Source organism: Callospermophilus lateralis, chromosome 12 (genome assembly GCF_048772815.1).
Source record: "Callospermophilus lateralis isolate mCalLat2 chromosome 12, mCalLat2.hap1, whole genome shotgun sequence".
Taxonomy (NCBI): domain Eukaryota; kingdom Metazoa; phylum Chordata; class Mammalia; order Rodentia; family Sciuridae; genus Callospermophilus; species Callospermophilus lateralis.
Genome location: NC_135316.1, coordinates 41,178,779 through 41,191,417, shown reverse-complemented (window position 1 = coordinate 41,191,417; position 12,639 = coordinate 41,178,779).

Here is a 12,639-nt window from a genome sequence, read left to right as displayed (position 1 = left end):
CCTGGTGCCAGGATGTTTTGCCAAAAGGCCATGTTGTCACACTGCACGAAGCCCGAAGGTTGTTTGGGAAGTCTCTTGCTTGCTGGATTTCAGGATATGAGACTGTATGTGTAAGGGAAATAAAATGAGAAAGGGTTTTATCAAAGGCAAAAATGTAAGGACTTGTTTATTCAGATATCCTGAGTTGGAATCCATAAGCTCATCTCTCTGGTTTTAAAGCAAAATGTACACTGGAGCGCCTTTTAACCCAGTGCCAGAATTTGACATGAAATGAAAGAATGAATGCAACAACTGCAGTAGAGTATGAGAGGAGTTACCCAGGCATGCCACAACTATTCCTTGAGCCTGCTGCTTCTGCAAAGGAGTGAAAGTAAAGGATTTGGCTGCTATACTCATCCAGTAGACCCCAAGAAGTCCATGTGCTGCTAGATCAGAAGAGTTTAGCCCTCCAACAGCTGAAATAATAATACATAACAGGCCACATTAATCTATTATGGTTTAAGGCCTAGATGCTTTGTGGAAGAGAAGTATCATGAACTAGGAGGGTTTGTAGTCTTCTGTCTCAAGTTAGTGCTATAGTACATCTTGCCACCGTTGACATTGGCATACACTGTTCCTGCCTGAGGCATTAGATGTCTAATTTGATCAAATTCAGACTCTATAATTTGGATTTTAGCCAAACCACAATCGAATCATAAAATTTCCAAAGCTGCCACCATCTTGGAAATGTCAAATGTTGCGGGGGAGGGGTGGACAGGGGTCAGGAAATAACTATATGGGAAATAAATATAGCCCATTTTAATGAATTTTGCATCTGGTCCTTATGTGAGTCCAGTAATCCACTAGCTGCAATTTAAACATCTTGATTAACATTTCATTACCTTATGTGACTGCTGGAGAAAAAAACTGTATCTCCATGAACCACATATACCAAAATATTCTAAGCTCTTTTGAATTTTGAGGTGCTAAATATAGTGTTCTCTGTCCACTTAGAAAGTCTCTGAAGTCTGCTTGATATTAGGCATAAAAAATAAAAGTTGAGAAAAAAGGATGTTTTTATATGCTCAGATATGAGGGCCTGCTAAAAGCATAGACACTTTGGCAGTCACCGTTGGACCGCCCGGTGTCGGAGGGATTGTATGCGCCTTTCTAAATCCTTTCGGAAATTGCCAGTTTGATAGAATAACATTGCAGGAAACCACTCAAATTGAACATGTTTGTTGTTTTATATTCTGCCAGGCAAATGTCAGAACAATGCCAGGAGACCAGAGTGGGTCACAATTGGAGAGAGCAGGAGGGGAGGTGAAGAGAGAGAACCAGGAGAAAAAGAGACAATGAGGACAGGATAAAAAGTTATTTTCATGGGGAATTTTAAAAGCATAAAACCAACTCTTGCTTTTGAGAATTAAAAGCAAAATGGATTGCATCTTCTCAATTGTCCTGTGGTCAATGGCATGATGTTTAATTTAAAAATTGTGTTGTAGAATTTAATTATTCTGATCAACAATTCTCTGGTAAATCTCTATGCAGTGGTCAGTGCTGTTGGCAGTAATGAATACTGAACACGGGCTCAATTGAAGAACTTGCTGATGGGGTCATATTCTTATTTGTTCTTTATTGTATTTTTCTTGAAAATGAATCTGTTTTACTATTGGAACTTTTTTTTTTAACGTTGCATTTTTCATTTACACAGTGTGCCATATAAATCATTTTAATTAATTAGGAATAACAATTTACCATAACCATTTCCCCCCCCTCACGTCTGAGTGAAACTTTCTTTTTTTCTACATCTGGCAATATAATAGAATTTACTAGTAGTGATTCCAAATAGTTCTGCAGGAATTTATCTTTCCAGAAAGATCAACACAGGGAAAAGCTGCATGAACGACTGTTTTAACTTTGCCTTTTTTTTTTTTTTTTTAAAGTGGCTGCCTCATAAATTAGGAACTTGATTCTCTCTTCCGGGCTTTGGATGGCTTCCTAATGAGCAGAAGGGCTGCTTTATTTATTTATTTACTAACCTTTGCGGATTCAAACCCTTGCAAGCACTTAACACCTTAGTGACTGTGGTTATGTTGGTATTTCAGGCGCACAGCATTGGCTTGGATACCAGCAAAACTTTTGGCCTCATCTCGACTCAGATATTAAACCCAGTACCAAACCCAGGCTGCTTAATTTTGCTAGATTATCATTACATTTTTAGTACATTGAACAAATTTCATATTGATTAAAATTGAACGTTATTGATCTAGTTTATTTACCACAGTAGTTTAAAAAAACTGTAGTTTCCTTTATAAAATAATCTAAATACATATGCTCTGACAACAGTCAAATAGTGAAAACTATATCATATTATGAAATGTGCGTCAATGTATCTAGTAATTTTTTTCAAATCATGATTTGGATGAATAATTCTTTGAAAAAAATTAATGCTTACATTTAGGTACATATTTGTCTAATTGCCCTAAAATTGAAGACTTTGTTTTGATGTGATTTTATTATACTTAACAGGTAGAAATGAAGATGTAAAGGAAGAATAGGTGGTCACATATGTTATATGACTTGAATATAAAAAAAAAATTGTCCCTGTTATATCCCTGTTATATATCCCCAGCTGTCTTTATTGAAAAAGACAGATTCAACAAAGAGCAAATTATCTTCATGCAAATTTTCCTGTTACTCTTCAGAGAATGGAATCTATTTTATTTCTTATCAACAATCAAGTAGAAAATATTTGGTCTATCTCCCCCGCTCCATCCCCATTTGTTCTAACCATCCCTTTTAAAGGATTGAAGGAAGAACTAGAATTTAGTGTTAGAATTGATTTCTTACTCTCTGGAGACACCTTCTAATAAAAACAATCTTTCAGTTGGTTTTTGTTTGTTTTATGTAGTACTGAAAATTGAACCCAGGAGCATTCTGCCTCTGGGTTACATCCCCAGGCCTTTTTTTTTTTTTTTTTTTTTAATTATAATTTGAGATAAGATCAGGCTAATTTGCCCAGGCTGGCCTGAACTTGGAATCCTTCTGCCTCAGCCTCCTGAGTTGCAGGGATTACAGATATGCACCCTGTGCCTGGCATTTTTTTTTTTTTCTTTTTCTTTTTCTTTTTTTAGTTGTAGATGGACACAATACCTTTATTTTGTTTATTTATTTATTTTTATGTGGTGCTGAGGATCGAACCCAGTGCCTCACAGGTGCAAGGCAAGCGCTCTACTACAGAGCCACAACCCCCAGCCCCTGTTTTTGTTTTTAATAGCCACAGAGATTGTAACTTTTCTAGATTCATGACATTAGGGATGACATTTTGTACCCCCTGGTTCCTTCCTCCCCTGCCCCTCTCTGCTTCCTGTCTACGCTGAGCTGAGCAGCTTTCCTCTGACATCCTTGTGCCTTGATGTTCTGCCTCATTTCAAGCCCGGAGCAATGGAGTTGGATGATCATAGACTGAAACCTCTGAAATCTTGAGCCCAGAATAAATTTTTCCTCCTTTCAGTTGTTCTTGACAGGTATTTTGTCACAGCAACCAAAAGTTTACTAAAACAATCATAATGTGTTTAGATCTCTCTATGCTGGTGATAAAAAGGGATTCACTGAGTAACTACTTACACTGGGATCTTATTCCTATTGGTATTAGTTCTTTGCCGAGTAGATATTTTTCCTAGAGAGTGATTCTTTTTCTTTTCTCTCTAGTTTCAGTCACTTTGGGTTCAAGTTGATCCAAGTGGCCCTGAAGCTTGGGCTTCAACTGAACTGAATAATACTATAGCATAAGATTAGAACTTTCTGACCAATTTTCAATTCACTAGAATTGTCTCTTGTGCTGCCACTACGTTCACGTTGTTATCTAGAAGTTAACCTTCAGATTTCCCATAGTTTGGTATTTTTCTTTTAAAGAGAGAGAGAGAGAGAGAGAGAGAGAGAGAGAGAGAGAGAGAATTTTTTAATAATTATTTTTTAGTTTTCGGCGGACACAACATCTTTGTTTGTATGTGATGCTGAGGATCGAACCCGGGTCGCACGCTTGCCAGGCGAGGGCGCTACCGCTTGAGCCACATCCCCAGCCTATAGTTTGGTATTTTTAAAGAATAATATAACTATATTTCAAGCCTGTGTCTAAATATTTTGTCTTTTCAAAACCTTAAAACTTTAAAGGTTTCTTTAGTCTCCCTCCTTCTTTAAATGGGGGCATACAACTGTAATCCCAGCAGCTGGGGAGGCTGAGGCAGGAAGATTGCAAGTTCATAGCCAGCCTCAGAACTTAGCAAGACCCTAAGCAATTTAATGAGATCCTGTCTCAAAATTAAAAATAAAAAAGGGGGGGCTGCTGAGGATGTGGCTTAGTGTCGAAGCAACCCTGGGTTCAATCCCTGATATAAAAAAAAAAAATGACATTTGATATCCCTCACTTTTATTCTCTCTTTCAGTTTGGGGGTTCTGAAATAATTTGTAGAGAGAGAAAGTCTGAAGTATGAATATTGTAGCAGACTCCTATAATGGACACATTTTTAATTACACACCTACCAGGGTAATTAATTGCTTCTCTCTTGCTTTTCATGCTTTTTCTGAACAATTTTTTGAAGAACACATTTCTTATTGCAGATAGTTGTTTCAATTACTGATTCAGATATGTAATTAAAACATATATAAAGAGAAAAAGAAGAGTTTTCACATGCACAGGTAGAAACCAATTTATCACATTAACAAAGACAATGAGGTGTGGGGTGGGGTTTAAACTCTGTAATATTTTACTTGTTTTTTAAATGAGTGAGCTCTGATTCAAGTAGAGCAAACTATAATTTCAGTTCACTTTATTTGCTCATTACACTTGGTTCTTTTTTCCATATGTGAGACCTGTAGAATATGAGAGGGGAGTTGTCTGTGCCTTGCTGTGTCCTTGATTTTCAGCCATCGAGGTTTCTCAGTCTCTGTTGGTGACAAGAGTAACACACAGTATTTCTGCTATACTGAAGGAGTGGCCGGTCTGCTTTGGCTTTCCTCTGAGTTGTACTTTGGGTCATCGATAGTGCTGCCAATGATAACATCTTGTCTTTCTGAGAGTGATGAGTTTCCCGGGAGGGACATAGAAGTGCACCATGCAGGAGGAGGAGACGATGATGCCTTGTGGAGTCAGGACTGGCCACCAATAGTTATCTTCAGTTCTTTGGGTGAATCCTGAAGGTTTTCTAATGTTGACTCAGGAAGAATCCCTCTTTGTTATGGAGTATTTTAGGTGGAAACTGTAAGTATGAAGTTCATTCCACAATAAACATTTCTCCCTCCAGTGCTTACAGAAGCCCTTCATTTATGGATTTCGGTGGAAGTTTCCTGCCAGTTTTTGGTTCTTCCCTGTTCTCTGACATGGCACTCTCAAGGGTCCTCCATCCCCTTTCTTCTCCCCTAACGGCTAGGACAGTTCTTGTCTTCATAAGTGGCTGCAATTGTTAACTTATATCCAATAACCCTTTAAGTGTGTAAGTGCAATACAAATGATAAAGGAGAGGAGACGTCTTCAAATTTTTATTTTCATAAATCAGACATTTAGTTGATTAATGGATGCCTTGTTTCAGAAATCTCCAGGTATTACAATGTGGTCATAGCACACTCAACTCTCACCAGTTGATATAATTAGAGATAAACTCTTTTACCATTTTTTTTAAATAGGATGCTAGTAGACACCCATTTCATATTTATTAATTGATAGATCCCATTTCATAAACATCTGCATTCCTTCCTAATCACTAACATTTCTTTAATTTGTTAACTAATATGGAACATGAATGTCATCCCATTATGTTACACGTTCTACATACAAAATTTAATTTAAAATTTCTAGCTCATCCAAAGTTTAAAATAAGATTAAAACTATTAGAGAACAGACAACATTGAAAAACAATATTTAAATTTTTGTGAGTAATTTTTATCATGATGGTTTCTTTGCTGACTCATAAGTAATTTTTTTTTTAAGGTTTGTTTTATTTATTTATTTTATGTGGTTCTGAGGATCAAACCCAGTGCCTCACGCGGGCTAGGCAAGCACTCTACTGCTGAGGCACATCTCCAGCCCCATGTTAGTGATGTATTAAACATCGACAAATGGTCAGGTAGTATGATTTATTTCCCTAGAAGTTTTCAATTATTATTCAGATGGTTGTTCTAAAAGAAACTTTTCTTCTTATTGGAAAATCATAATATAAAATACAAAGAAATGTGTACTTTTATAAATAACTCTTTTTAAGAAAGCATAAAATAAATTAATTCATACAGATTTCATGATTGCACTTTAATATATTGCTCCATCTGAATTAGTCCTCTGATATTCTGTCAATAAAAAATTGTAGCAAAGACTCGAATTTTTTTAATGGACTGAAACATAGAAACCAAAATAAAAGCTTTTTTTCATAGCCCTTGAAGCATAAAACTATAATAGAATTCAATCTCACCGAATAAATGCTTTCTCAGTACTGATTTATAGATTACATCTACTCATTTATAAAATGATAATCTAAGTGAGCTCGAGTTTCTTTAAAATCTCTTCAAAACCCATATCCATTTGAGTGGAACACTTGTCATGTGATTGACATTTCACTATGTACCTAATGTTCTTAATCGTATAAATAATTGACTCTGTGCTATCCTGCTTGTAAGGATGGTCTTCTCCAAGATCATCTTTTGGATCTCATGTATGCAAAGTAACCCATATTGTACATCATGTATCTAAATATTCTACTTGATGAACCAAAGGCAAGTGATCTTTATTTTGCTTTTTCTACTGAATTTTGAGATTATGAAATGCTAGTAATATTAATAAAGAAGAAACCATAATAAATACTTGCAAATTCACAACTTAGTTTTAAAAAATCTTATTTAGAAATATTTACTGTATGTTTTTGTGTTTCTAAGTAGTTACATAAACAAAAGCAATATTATGATAATTCTTCAAGTTTTATAATTTTATGTATTTATAACTTTTTATATTATTTATATTGTAATCTACATTACTGTGACCTGACTTTTTAAGAATATGGATTTGATAGATATGACTGAAGTTCATTCATTCTCTTCTTGTGATATTACATTTATACTATAAGACACAGATTATCTTTCTACCGATGGACATTCAGGTAACATAATTTTGTGATTAAATTAGTACTATTACAAAAATTATTTGTAGATATCTGCTTTGAAAGTGTTAGAGTGATTTTCATTTGGCAGGAGAGAGCAGAAGTTTACTATTCCTAAAAGTAGAATCAAGGGAATCAGGAATTTTTATATATATTTAAATACATACATACCTTAATTTTTATTAAATATTGTCAAATTTCCCTTCCCACGGTAATTGTAACAATTTCCACTCCAAGAAGCAGCTTTTATTTATTTTTAAATTTGTATGTCTTTATAAGATATCTTACTATATAATGTATATTTATAGTTCCTTGTAAGTAAATACTGTAAAGACTTTATAAGGTATATTACTGAAATTCAATACATGTATAGAATTATTAATAAAAATAGTGTAATACACATTTCCATCTCATCAACAATTAACCATTGTTTAGTTGGGAATTTCATATGCTTCTTTTTTAGCCATTTTAAAATATACCATAGGTGGTTTTGCCCGAGAGTTATCCTACTGTGCTTTATAAGAACCAGGGGCAGTTCCTCTACCCCACCTGTGTTCTAGAGGCCTCTTATTGAATTTCTATCTATCCTTCTTCCCTCTGCCCTTCCCTGTCTCTAGTAACCAATGCTCCATTTTATTCTTCTACAAGGTTGACTTCTACAGTGAGAACATTTGATATTTGTCTGTATTTTTTCACTTAACATAATGATCTCTGCTTCCATCCAAGTTGCAAAAGCAGCGGTTTTTGAGAATTACCAATTCCAAATATTCTTAATGACATTTGATATTGGCATATTTAAAATTATTTTCAATTTGTGAGTTTCTGTTATTCATATGATTTATATTACTTTTGTTTATTTACATTGACTTGATAACTTAGAATTTTGAAAATCCATTTTGTGTGTGTGTTTATATTTTGACCATTCAAGTTTTTAGTTATATAAATTAAACTTTTCCACTTTGCTAGTATTTTATTTTACTGCTTAAAATATTTCTATTTCAAGGTTGTCAAAGTTATCAATTTTTTCCTTTAATCTCCATGCTTTTGAGACTTGATATCATATTGATATTATTCTATATTTTCTTCTAAAATATTGAAAGTGTAGCTTTTTCACATTCACATGTTAAATTCACTTGGAACCAATTTTTTAAATATTGTGTGAAGTAGTGTTTAATTTATATTTTTTTCACATGGAAAAATCTTGTCCCAATGATGTTTATTTAAGTTATCAATGACTATTAATGTCATGTCTCCCATATGACAAGCTCCATATGTACCTGTGAGTATGAACCTTTCTCTCCACATTCAAAGAGTAGCTACTATCAGTTATAGTCTTTGATATGACTGGCAGTTAAAAATTTATTTATGTTCAGATTGTTGATTTGTGGCTGTATCACCTGGGCTGATTTCTTCGTGTGTTTCTCAATTCCAGTTTTTTCTATTTCTGGTCCACTTTATCAATTTATTATTGAGGTAAATTTACTTCACTTTTTTCTTTTATAAATTAGTCCTTATTGTGAGTCAGGAATTTTGTATTTATTGTTAGAACCCAAATTATGATAACTTGAGGCAGATACCTAGATGAGCACTATCCTCTATTATCCTCAACTCTTTCTGCACACATCAAAAAGCATCTGGGAAGTCTCAACAGGTCTCATCCTCATCCTCACTATCTTCTACTCAGCCCCTGTGACAGTCTTCTTGTGGTGTCAGTACTTTGATTGACATGTCTGCTGCTGTTGAGCCACTTCCCTGACCATTCTATTTCTAAGTGAAAGGGCAAAATACATTCTTTCCCTTTACTGTGCATACCCAATTTCTCACTGCACAGCAAAGACTTAACTGGTTATGGTCAAGGAAGCTCCATTGAAGACTCCACAATAAAGAAAGGAACTTTACAAGGCAGAGACCATGGCTTGAGGGCTGTTTCTCCAGGTCACCTCCATGCTTCATTTTGGGTTCAATTCTCTGAGGCAAGGGCTGATCCACTCTCCATCACAGTGTGTTCAGCTTATCTCAATGCATGGAATCCAAGGCAAGACCTCTGAGAAAATTGTAGTCTCATGTGTATTCCTTAAATATTTTTTCTTCCAGGATAACTGACCTCTGGTATATTTATGGCAATTGAGAATTTATTAGTTTCCTATTGCTGTCATTAAAAAAGTACCACAAACTTAATGGGTTAAAACAACACAAAAGTATTATGTTACAGTACTGGAGGTCAGGAGTCCAAAATAGTTCTCAATGGCTAAAAGGAAGGTGTTGGCAGGGCTACATTTCTTCTGAAAACTCTAGCAAAGAATGCATCTCCTTCCTATTTTTAGCTTCTGGTGGCTGCCCAAATTCTTGCCAGAGGCCCCTCCTTCTCTTCAAAGATAGCAATGGCTGATTGAGTCTCACTCAATCACATCATTCTCTCTTCCGCCATCATATCCCCTTTCCAGGCTCTTCTGCTTTCCTTTTCTACATTTAAACGGCCTTTGTGATTTCATTGGATCTACTTAGTAATCCAGGATAATCTCTTTATTTTAAGGTCATTTGGCTAACATCCTTCATTCTCTCTGCAATCTTAATTCCCCCTCGCCATGAGTGTTAGTCAGCTTTTGGGAAAATCTGTTCTATAGTTAAATTGCCATGACCAAAATAAGAACCTAATAAGAACAACATAGAGGTGGAAAAGCTGACTTTGGCTCATGGTTTCAGAGTGTCAATCCATGGTTGGCCGACTCCATCTCTGTGAGCCTGACATGAGGCAGAACATCATGGTGGGAGGGCACATTGGAGGAAAGCGGCCTGCTATGTCTGGCCTGCTGGGAAACAGAGATCAAGCCGGGAAGACTGAAGGGAAGATGAATCCGTTCAGAACATGCCCTTAGTGACCAATGTCCTCCAGCCATACCCCACCTAGTCAGTCCATTCCAAGTAAGATGAATTGATTAGGTTAAAGCTCTCATAATTATTTCACATCTGAATATTCCGGTATTAAAATAGAAGCTTCAGGGGACACCTAGTATTCAAACCACAACATCTGGTAATATAACATATTTGCAGGTTCTGAAAATTGAAGCATGGACATTTTGGGGAGCCATTATTCTTTCCATCACAGTAACAAAAGCTTTTATGACCAGGGTTTTGATTCCTCTATAAGTGCATTAGCATATATTTATTTGTATCTGTGCATTCACCGAATACCAGGTTATTTGTCTTACTTGTCTTTATATTTGAGACCTTCCTAGCTCTGTCCAGAGTGGGCTGCAAAAATCTCAAGTCTATCTCCTGCGGCATATGGTCATAAGATGAAGGGAACATCACTGGATTTTTAGACCCTTTTTTTTTTTTTTCTTTTTCCAGGGTCTCCAGGCAGCTGTTTAGATAAGACTACACATGTGTTCTTCCTAAGACCAAGACATAAAAATTCATGTAAAATCAATCTAGACCCACTCTTAGGAAAAGAAACATATCTCCATCAGAAATAAAACTTGCAGAGACTTTTAATTCCTAACAACACATTCAATTTTCAACGCTAAGCTGAACAACGAGTCATTTTGTTTGTAGTATTTATGTTTGATTTAATTTCTTACATCCAGCTTTTCCCTAAGAACACAGGTGGTTATTTGTACATATGCATAGTCTAATATATATATATTTTTTTTTACAGAACGATGGGAAAATCTGTTCTATAGTTAAATTTAAGTCTCTATTTTAGAAGACAGAAAACAATTTGCAACACTTAAATGACACTATTTGTAGTTTAGAAATTGCCAAGATCCTATCTTAAAACAGTACCCAATATCTATACTAGTCTCACTGTCAATAATTTTGATGTCCATATGTGAACAGATTTTTCCAAGCCTTCTAAATTTTAAAATACTTGCCTTTATTGTCCTTGTTCAGAGCTTAGGCACTCAAAATGTCATCTATTTCTATCTCAACTTACTTTTTCATCTTAAATGTAGCTAAAAGAATTTGCCAGTTAGTTAACATAATTTCTTTCCTTCATCTCCTCCAAACCCCTGCCTAATGTCTTCCAAAATTTATCTAAGTTCCTCTCACATCCTACAATTTTTCTCTCCTATTGCCAGCCTCTAGTTATACCAATCTATTCTGTTTATTTAAGGCATTCTTTCTCTTCATGCCTAGCCCAAGTTATCATCTCTGTCATGTTAAAACCAGTATTGGATCCTCTTCGTGATTAGGCCAAGAATACATTTGATTTATCATTGCCTTTTTCTTTTTTCCTCCCACATATTATAAATGAGAAAGAGCAGTTTATCTTAATCATCTAAAAATATAAATCCCCTGGGGGCAAGGACTGTATCTTTCTTACATTCAATAACCTTCAAATAATTGTGTATAGAAAATGTTAAAGTGCTTAATTAACAAATGAATCAAGGCACTACCACTTCTTTCTTAAATGTCACATATTTTTACCCAGCTAAAAATATTTTTCTGTGGTCTTGGCATTTTGCATGTGACATGACATCTGCTCTGAAAGTAACAATAGAATTATAACAGACCTCTCCACTGCTATTTTGAGTAAACTATTTTGTCATCATAAAATCTTTTGTTAAAATGCAAGAGAAGATAATTATTCTTTTTTTCTCAATGCTATTGTGAGTAAAAAAAAAAGTGCAATGTGCTTACAATAGAAAAAATATCATTGAATGGTCTAATGAGGTTGATGTGGAATCATTTCAGTACTGTCCTCTCGGAGATCACTCCAGATTTTTTTCACACAAGTATCTTAAGCAGTGATACTCTTGACTATAATCTCTCTCTCAGGTATTTTTTTTTTCCTGTGTGTGTGTGTGTGTGTGTGTGTGTGTGTGTGTGGTACTAGGGACTGAACCCATGGCCTTCTGCATGCGAGGCAAGTACTCTACCAACTAAGCTGTATCCTCAGCCATCTTTCTTAGGCTTTTAAGGTACACAATTACATGATCATTTTCTTTTCTATCTAAATAAAGACTGGGCAATGCAAACCTACCTGAATAGCCCATTACACACTGGAGAACCTTGCTCAATTGCTTCAAACCTAGCAACAGGCAGTGACATTTGCCCAGAGAATTGACTGGGTTAAAAGTTAGGCTTCCCAAATATTTTAACATCTCAGTTGTAGATCATCAAATTAAATTTTAAAAAATCAATCAATTTAAAGTGATCAACTTCATTTGTATAAGACACCAAATAAATGCCTGTGTTACATTTCCTCCCATAAAATTAATGGGTTGGTTAATTAATTAACAGTTTGCAAGGCAAACTGTTAGGAAGAGTGTGCAATTGATCTCTGAATTATATCATAGAGATATGAAAAGTAAAGAGAAAATGAAGTGAAATAATTAAACATGTAATTATGCATACTAAAATTATGATAGAAAAGCAATCAGACTTATTGCATAAATCACTGTAGTGTGTCATACAAATTCTCAATTTCTAGTTTATAAAATTGTTCTTGCTTTATCTAATTTATCTCTTTTTAATTGGCAGAACTACAAGTATGAATCAATCAGTCTCA